We start from the raw sequence: 7,541 nt of genomic DNA, 5'->3' as shown, positions 1-7,541 counted from the left end.
CAAGCAGTTATGTCGGACCCAGAATGGATCATGTACATTGCTACTACAACATATATACGACACAATATCCATTCAGTATTTGGTTTATTTTATTAAACAAGGATGTCATAATATGTGCTGTCCATGACGTCAATAGCAAACTAACACATCGCGTTATTACTGTTGTTATTAGTATGGTAATCACGGTTTCCACAGGGAACAAACAGTTTCGTGGTTTTGATTGCCTCCATTTTGAGTAACAGATCCAACAATAAGTCAATTTCTCAGAAAAACAAGCATGCTGACATTGGATGATACAGGTTATCTCCCCTGGTGTAGTGACTCCAAAGCGCATGGGGAAATTCAATTTGACGTCACAGCATCACGTCAACATATCTCGTAACAACATACCTCCCAGCAGCACAAGAACAAGATACACGCTGCTTTGTCACGGGTCACACAGGATCTTCCTTACGTGTCTCACTGGCCTCGCCTGTAATTCAGTCTAGGTACAAAGTTCAAATTTCAAACTTCAAAGTCATGTTCGTGTAGCAGTGTCTGTTGAACATCACAGCTCTACAAAGTGGACATTCCCTTGGGTCAAACATATATACGTGTGATTCCGGTTTGAGTTTTAATCCGCAGACCTTTCTCTGGGATATACACCGCTAGCTCTACACCGTCGTAGTGGAAGCACAACGCCTTCAAAGGTAATGTTCATCTGGGACAGGCAAACCCAGTGTCAGCATCGACCCACGAACTAGGAGTTTCCTTCACAGCTGAGAACAGTAAAGAGCGATATACATATATACTTGGGAAACTTTCTACCCATGCCTCACACATGAACTGATAATGAGAGGTGATACTGTATATAGGGAGGTCAGTGAAGGATTGTCTGGTTGAAGTTCACAGTGTACACTAGCTTGAGCAACTATCATAACACAAACATAATATCAATGTTATAACAGATACACGAATACATTTCAACATTATAATATTACTCTGTCATCTATCTTCATAAATAGTTATCTCCCTTTGGTGTAGGATTTCACTTGGAAGGATGTAACTTTGACGAGTAGTCACGTAATCAGATGGGCTTTTCATATTTCAAGGACCAGCCCTGAATATCAATACGAGATAGCTGGACATGCCCGCATGTGTTTCTGACGAACAAACAACAGTGTTTCAACGAGAGCCGTTTTCGTTCAGTTTCAATATTGTCACAGCTTCCTTGTAGGTTGGAGGTGGGGCTTCTTCCACGGAGGAAGCAGATGTGGACCTAAATAAAGAGAATACAGGCAAATGCATCCCCGGTATCCGTGATGATCGGCCATTCTTTATCTCTACTTCCGGTTCATATGCGGGATTGTCATAAACACTGACTTCCGGTGCTTGTTTATGGCAAGGGCAGTCACACTGAGCAGGCTGGACTGTTTGAGAGGTGGGAGCCTCGGCGTCTGTGTTCGTTGTGGAGGCACTGCTTTCGGAAGAATTGCTTTTACTGAGCGAGCTTGATCTCGAAAATGACGGAGACCCCGCGGATGAAGACGTGATTTCCGATGTTATCATGACGTCCGGCTCATCTTCAGATGAAGTAGAAAGAGATTCGTTAGATGTTTCAGAGTCAAGATTTATCAAATGTCTGTCTCTAAAAATTCCACATTGGGAAGATTTGCACTTTCTGCACAAAGAAAAATGTCGAGATAACAAGAAAGGCCCTCCATTCAAGCCAAATAGTTCCTGATAGCTCGGCGGAGGAAGAAACACTTCCGGATGAACCGCCTCCTCGTCTTGAGCTGGACGTCGCGCACGCGTACAACGTGTGTTCCGGCGACGTCGCTTCTCTAAGGTGCATGAGCAGCAAATACGGAACAGGATGATGACGACCGGAATAGCCGCGAGGACGATGTAAATATGCGCATGTCAAATCGGGGGACGCTTCTTGTACCATTCCTTTCCTCGTCCTCGTCTTGTGTCGTGTCTCCTTCCGTGTGGACCCTGTTTAGTGCTGAAAAACGGAGAGGAGATGAAGAGTTTGCATGAGTGAGTGAGTGAGTTTAGGTTTACACCGCACTCAGCAATATTCCAGCTATATGGCGACGGTCTGTAAATAATCGAATCTGGACCAAACAATCCAGTGATCAACAGCATGAGCATCGATCTGCGTAATTGGGAACCGATGACATGTGTCAACCAAGTCAACGAGCCTGACCACCCGATCCCGTTAGACGCCTCTTACGACAAGCATAGTCGCCTTTTGTGGCAAGCATGGGTTGCTGAAGACCCATTCTGCCCGGATCTTCATGGGTAGTTGGCATGAATTTTGTATTTTGCTATTTTGTATTATGTCAATACAGACATGCCAACAACCACGTCCCCGAACCTGACCCCGCTGTTACCGTAGGTCGCCTCCTACAACCAGCTTATGCTGCTGGGGACAACGGAATTTATTGTGAGGAACTCGATTGACTTTTAGTCCCCGAAATAAAGTTATCGTATTTAATAAAATTTAGAAACACTAAATTAAAATCTTATTTAACAAAATGTAAAAACAATCCCAAATCCCAAAGGAGCCCAGGACATTCTTTAGGCAATCTAGACTTGAATACATATCCTATATATTTATAATCTGGGGGAACACACTATGGGTGAAACCAGAAAAACTCCAAAATATATCATACAGAGAAACGTAAGTATTCACGCAACATAAAGGCACGTACGTTGACAGAAGAATCTTATTCTGTAGTTATTGCATATTCCGGAAGTCTGGTCACTATTCCTGCAGGCTAGACCCGCAGTGGAGCAGGGCAATGCCAGACTGTCTTCCCTCACGATGTCGTCGACGTCACCGTTGTCGACATCGCAGTCAGCTCTGTTGATTCTGTGAGTTGATGGGCAGATATTCCGTCTCAGAGCCTGTAAATGGGGTAAAGTTATACTTCGCATAGTTTTAAAAGCTGAGCCCAAAGATAAACACTCACGGATAACGCGTGGTCGTGCTATATCCGTGATCGGCTCGTTCCAAATTCCGATATGAGCGAGCCGTGTAGTTGTCTGTGTCAGTCCTGTCCTTGTGTAAACGTACTTGACACTGTAATTCCTGGTGTACATTTCATATGTGCTTTATTGGCAGTGTGACTTAATGTAAACATGTTTGTGGGTGTGTCAGGGATCAGATGTAGCTTGTAGCCACTAGCTGCAGGTATGTAGATGCATGTATATGCATGCGATCAGAAATACACGACGGGGTATCAGGGTAATTTTATACACAAACGTGATCAGGGCTAACTTGGGTTTGAAAACTGATCCATTTTGAAAAATTCGAAACCGTCTATTTCATCCATTAGTTACAAATATCGTGAACGCGTTGGACTAAGACTCCAAACTGTGGCTATTATGACTGGAAAGGGGCGGTGCTGTAAGACAATGGCGTACACAATGTCTTGTGACGACTCACCATATTAAAGCTATAGGGTTCCCCAAGGGAATAAATAGTTAATTATTTCTCAGGTAATAGGCAGCGCGACAAATTTAAGTGAGTGTGAAGCTCCTCAGGCGTTATAACAACTCTTAATTCCAAGTCGGAGTACATGAGTGTGGAGCTCTACAAGCGTTATATCAACCCTTAGTTCCCAGTCGGGGTACATGGATTACAACACCCTCAACACCCACCCTGGTGATGGATTGAACCGTTTCGTAGTCGCCGTCGCCGCTCACTGGGTCGTCCACGTCGTACCCCTCAGTCCAGGACTCGCGGTCGTCCTGCCTTAGTCGGAAGGCTGCAACACACAATAATAATGATGACGATTATAACAATGATAATGATGATGATTATAACAATGATAATGATGGCGATTATAACAATGATAATGATGACGATTATAACAATAATAATGATGACGATTATAACAATGATAATGATGACGATTATAACAATAATGATGACGATTATAACAATAATGATGATGATTATAACAATGATAATGATGATGATTATAACAATAATAATGATGACGATTATAACAATGATAATGATGATGACACAATGATAATGATGATGATTATAACAATGATAATGATGATGATTATAACAATGATAATGATGATGATTATAACAATGATAATGATGACGATTATAACAATGATAATGATGACGATTATAACAATAATAATGATGATGATTATAACAATGATAATGATGATGATTATAACAATGATAATGATGACGATTATAACAATAATAATGATGATGATTATAACAATGATAATGATGACGATTATAACAATAATAATGATGATGATTTTAACAATAATAAGAGTCCCCCTTGAATGACGTAGTGTACACACGATTTGTGATTCTCTGCCTGTGACATGTGACATGTGACATGCTAAAATAGTCCCATTATCACATCACCCACCGGGTACCCATTCCCTGCTCCATCAGCACAGGATTATTTCAAATACTCAAGTGCCTAAGGAGACACCGACGTGCTGCACGTGCTCCGGTGTGGGTCACGACCTCAAGAGCCAAGGGTGATCACCCATCGAGTACTTTTCGTGTACAGCGTTGTTTAACGTGAGCTTGTCGTTGTAAGCAGGTCCACTTACCACTAATATTTTTCAGTACCACAAAGTCAGCCAAAGATGAATTGAGGAAATGTATTAAATGAGGCAGTATTACCTCATGCCCTGGCGGTATACGATGAGTGAGTGAGGCAGTATTACCTCATGCCCTGGCGGTATACGATAAGTGAGTGAGGCAGTTTTGCTTCGTGCCCTGATAATATACGATAAGTGAGTGAGGCAGTCCTGCTTCGTGCCCTGATAATATACGATGAGTGGGTATGGCTATATTATATCATGCCCCGGCTGGCTCGTCACGCCGAAGACCCGAGTTCGATTCCCCACATGGGCACAATGTGTTAAGCCCATTTCTGGTGTCCCCCGCCGTGATATTGCTGGAATATTGCTAAAAGCGGCGTAAACCAGTCAGTCAGTCAGTCATGCCCTGACGGTATACGATGAGTGAGTGAGGCAGTATTACTTCATACCCTGACGGTATACGATGAGTGAGTGAGGCAGTATTACCTCATGCCCTGGCGGTATACGACGAGTGAGTGAGGCAGTCTTTCTTCGGGCCCTGGCGGTATACGATGTGGGAGTGAGGCAGCATTACCTCATGCCCTGGCGGTATACGATGGGTGAGTGAGGCAGTCCTGCTTCGTGCCCTGATGGTATACGACAGACCAAGGTTGTAGAGTGTGTTTAAATACAACGTAACAGGACATGATAAATAACACCAAGTGGGTCAAGTGGAGAGCATGGATACCAGCCAGCCAATACAGGTAGCTACATCAAGTCAGATGACCTCTTGTCGGCAACTACTCAGATACCAACTGAACTGTGCGTATCTTCACACATCCGTGTGGCAGGGGAGTGGCTGGTCAGGTGTCTGAAGGACGGTGTTTAAGGAGGAAGTGACACATCCTCGATCATCCGGTGCATTCTATCTCCGTTCTATGTCACACGCTGGGTAATAGAGGGTACCACGGGGTAGCCCAGTGGTTGAAGCGTTCGCTCGTCACGCGAAGGTCCGGGTTCGATTCCCCACATAGGTACACACTGTGAAGCCCATTTCTGGTGTAATCCCCTCATGATGTAGCTGGGATATTGCTGAAAGCGGCTTCAACTCAAATAACTCACTGAACATGACACGCTGGGTAAACGAGGTCACAACTGGCCACAGAAACGTCTTTGGGGTTGTACAAATTGGGTTGAAAAGAGCCAAATCAGAAGGTACAAAAAGCATCTAAAACGTTTTACGAACAGAGAAAATATTTCAAGAGATTACGGGAAACAGGAAGGACAATACACCATACGTATACCTTCAAGTACACATCAATACCACTTGAAACACAATGCATGCAACACAGAAAGAAATACCATAATACAGAAAAACTGTCTGTACCCTCCCTTAACATGCTTAGTGGTAACTAGAAGTCCAATAACCTTGACCGCAATGAAAACAGTTACTAGTTACGGATTTCACCGAGTCGTAGACGATAGTCCGGCTCTGTAGCATAAGACATCGTCCACACAATGACGTCGAACGACGACACTAGAGTAACAGGAGTTATTTCCCCTGGATCCACCGGATGCGTCGGTTCCCGAATATAATCGTTTACCTTAGACATGCTGGGGTTATTTACTCTGCTTAAGTCATGACTGTTTTGTAACGTACTTTGTAATGCTCAGCCTGAGAGCCACCAGATATATAGAGCTCCAAACAAGTTAAAGAATACAACAACAGGAAGGCTGGATGATCGTTAACATGATGGATGATCTTTAGTGGTATACACTCTCAACCCGCCAGTGTAGCGAAGAGTTCATACAGCACTTGCGTTCCATCCACGTGCGTTCCCTCTGTTAGTAAGATAGAGATCGTTCATCTTCCGAAAACAAACAACACAACTACTCTTGCCCCCTTTCCCCAGGTATAATTCGATCTCTGTCAGTTACACGGGAATTGTAAACAGGACACTTGAATACATACCTGTTTACAACATGCATTGTGTACCTAGTGACTCGCTATGGCGATAACAGTCGGGGATAATTATTTACGAGCCGCGTGATAAACGCATATACAGATCATACACAGACACCGCTTCCGTGTCTCAACATCGTAAACTTCAATACATATTTTTCATTGTTGATGTATGGTATTTACGATACCGATACACACGGGGGTATGTTGCCCCTCCCATAAATTGTCCTTCTTAAAAAGTACGTAATTTCATTGATACCGTGCATGAATAAAATATTTCAGTGAGCGTGACATATGACCATGGTTCGTCAAATATTTGGGAAACCCTGAACTAAAAACAAACTGAAGAACTCAACTGGTGACTGAGCAACATGTACATGTTGTTTGTGATTCGTTCATAACTGTCAAAATATTTTATATTTTTTATATTTATGCCGTGTTCTGGGAAATTCATTTCAGAACAGAGTCGTACACTTTCTTTTGCACGCCAGCATACATTTAGTCAGCAGTTACTTGAGAACGTGGTTTTCATCTATGCTGTTTAAAAATGACAGTGGACACTCGGAAATAACCTTTTCAAAAATTGTAATTAGGAGACATAAATAATTGCTGTAATTTGATAATTAACAAATAGGGGCCACATTACAACCAGTAGTGACGTATGACAGTAAATGTTCTTGTATTTAATTGTATGTATACTGTACATCATTTAAACAATTTCTTTAATTATGATGCGTTTCTGTTATCCGTATATATTTATTATATCACACTATGCGGCTTGTTTTTGTTTTTGTTGTGATTTCCATTTACATTTTTGGCTTTGTCCATATTGTAACATTTGTTTTCATGATTTTATATTATAGCTCATGTACCACCATTGGTGGCGTTGTTGAGTAAAACGAAAAAAAACCCTTGACCTTGCCACCAACTTGGAGACGACAGGGACAAGTTGGGAAATTTCAGTGTTAACATTTTGGATCAGTAGTGCGCAACACTGTGAAGTTGACGCTCTCGTTTC

General features: G+C 42.5%; 1 long non-coding RNA gene across 1 annotated transcript; it reads right to left on the bottom strand.

Annotated features, from left to right (window-relative positions):
* Positions 1-1,070: 1,070 nt before the first annotated feature.
* Positions 1,071-5,430, bottom strand: LOC124276677. Its single transcript, XR_006898619.1, has 4 exons — positions 5,068-5,430; positions 3,652-3,758; positions 2,700-2,895; positions 1,071-1,987 (listed from the first exon to the last, which is right to left on the bottom strand). It is a non-coding gene; the product is annotated as an uncharacterized LOC124276677 (long non-coding RNA).
* Positions 5,431-7,541: the final 2,111 nt, after the last annotated feature.

The sequence above is a fragment of the Haliotis rubra genome, unplaced genomic scaffold (assembly GCF_003918875.1).
Source record: "Haliotis rubra isolate DU_JTF1 unplaced genomic scaffold, ASM391887v1 Scf1052, whole genome shotgun sequence".
NCBI lineage: Eukaryota > Metazoa > Mollusca > Gastropoda > Lepetellida > Haliotidae > Haliotis > Haliotis rubra.
Note: the sequence above shows the minus strand (reverse complement) of the source record. Positions and strands in the feature narration are given on the sequence as shown.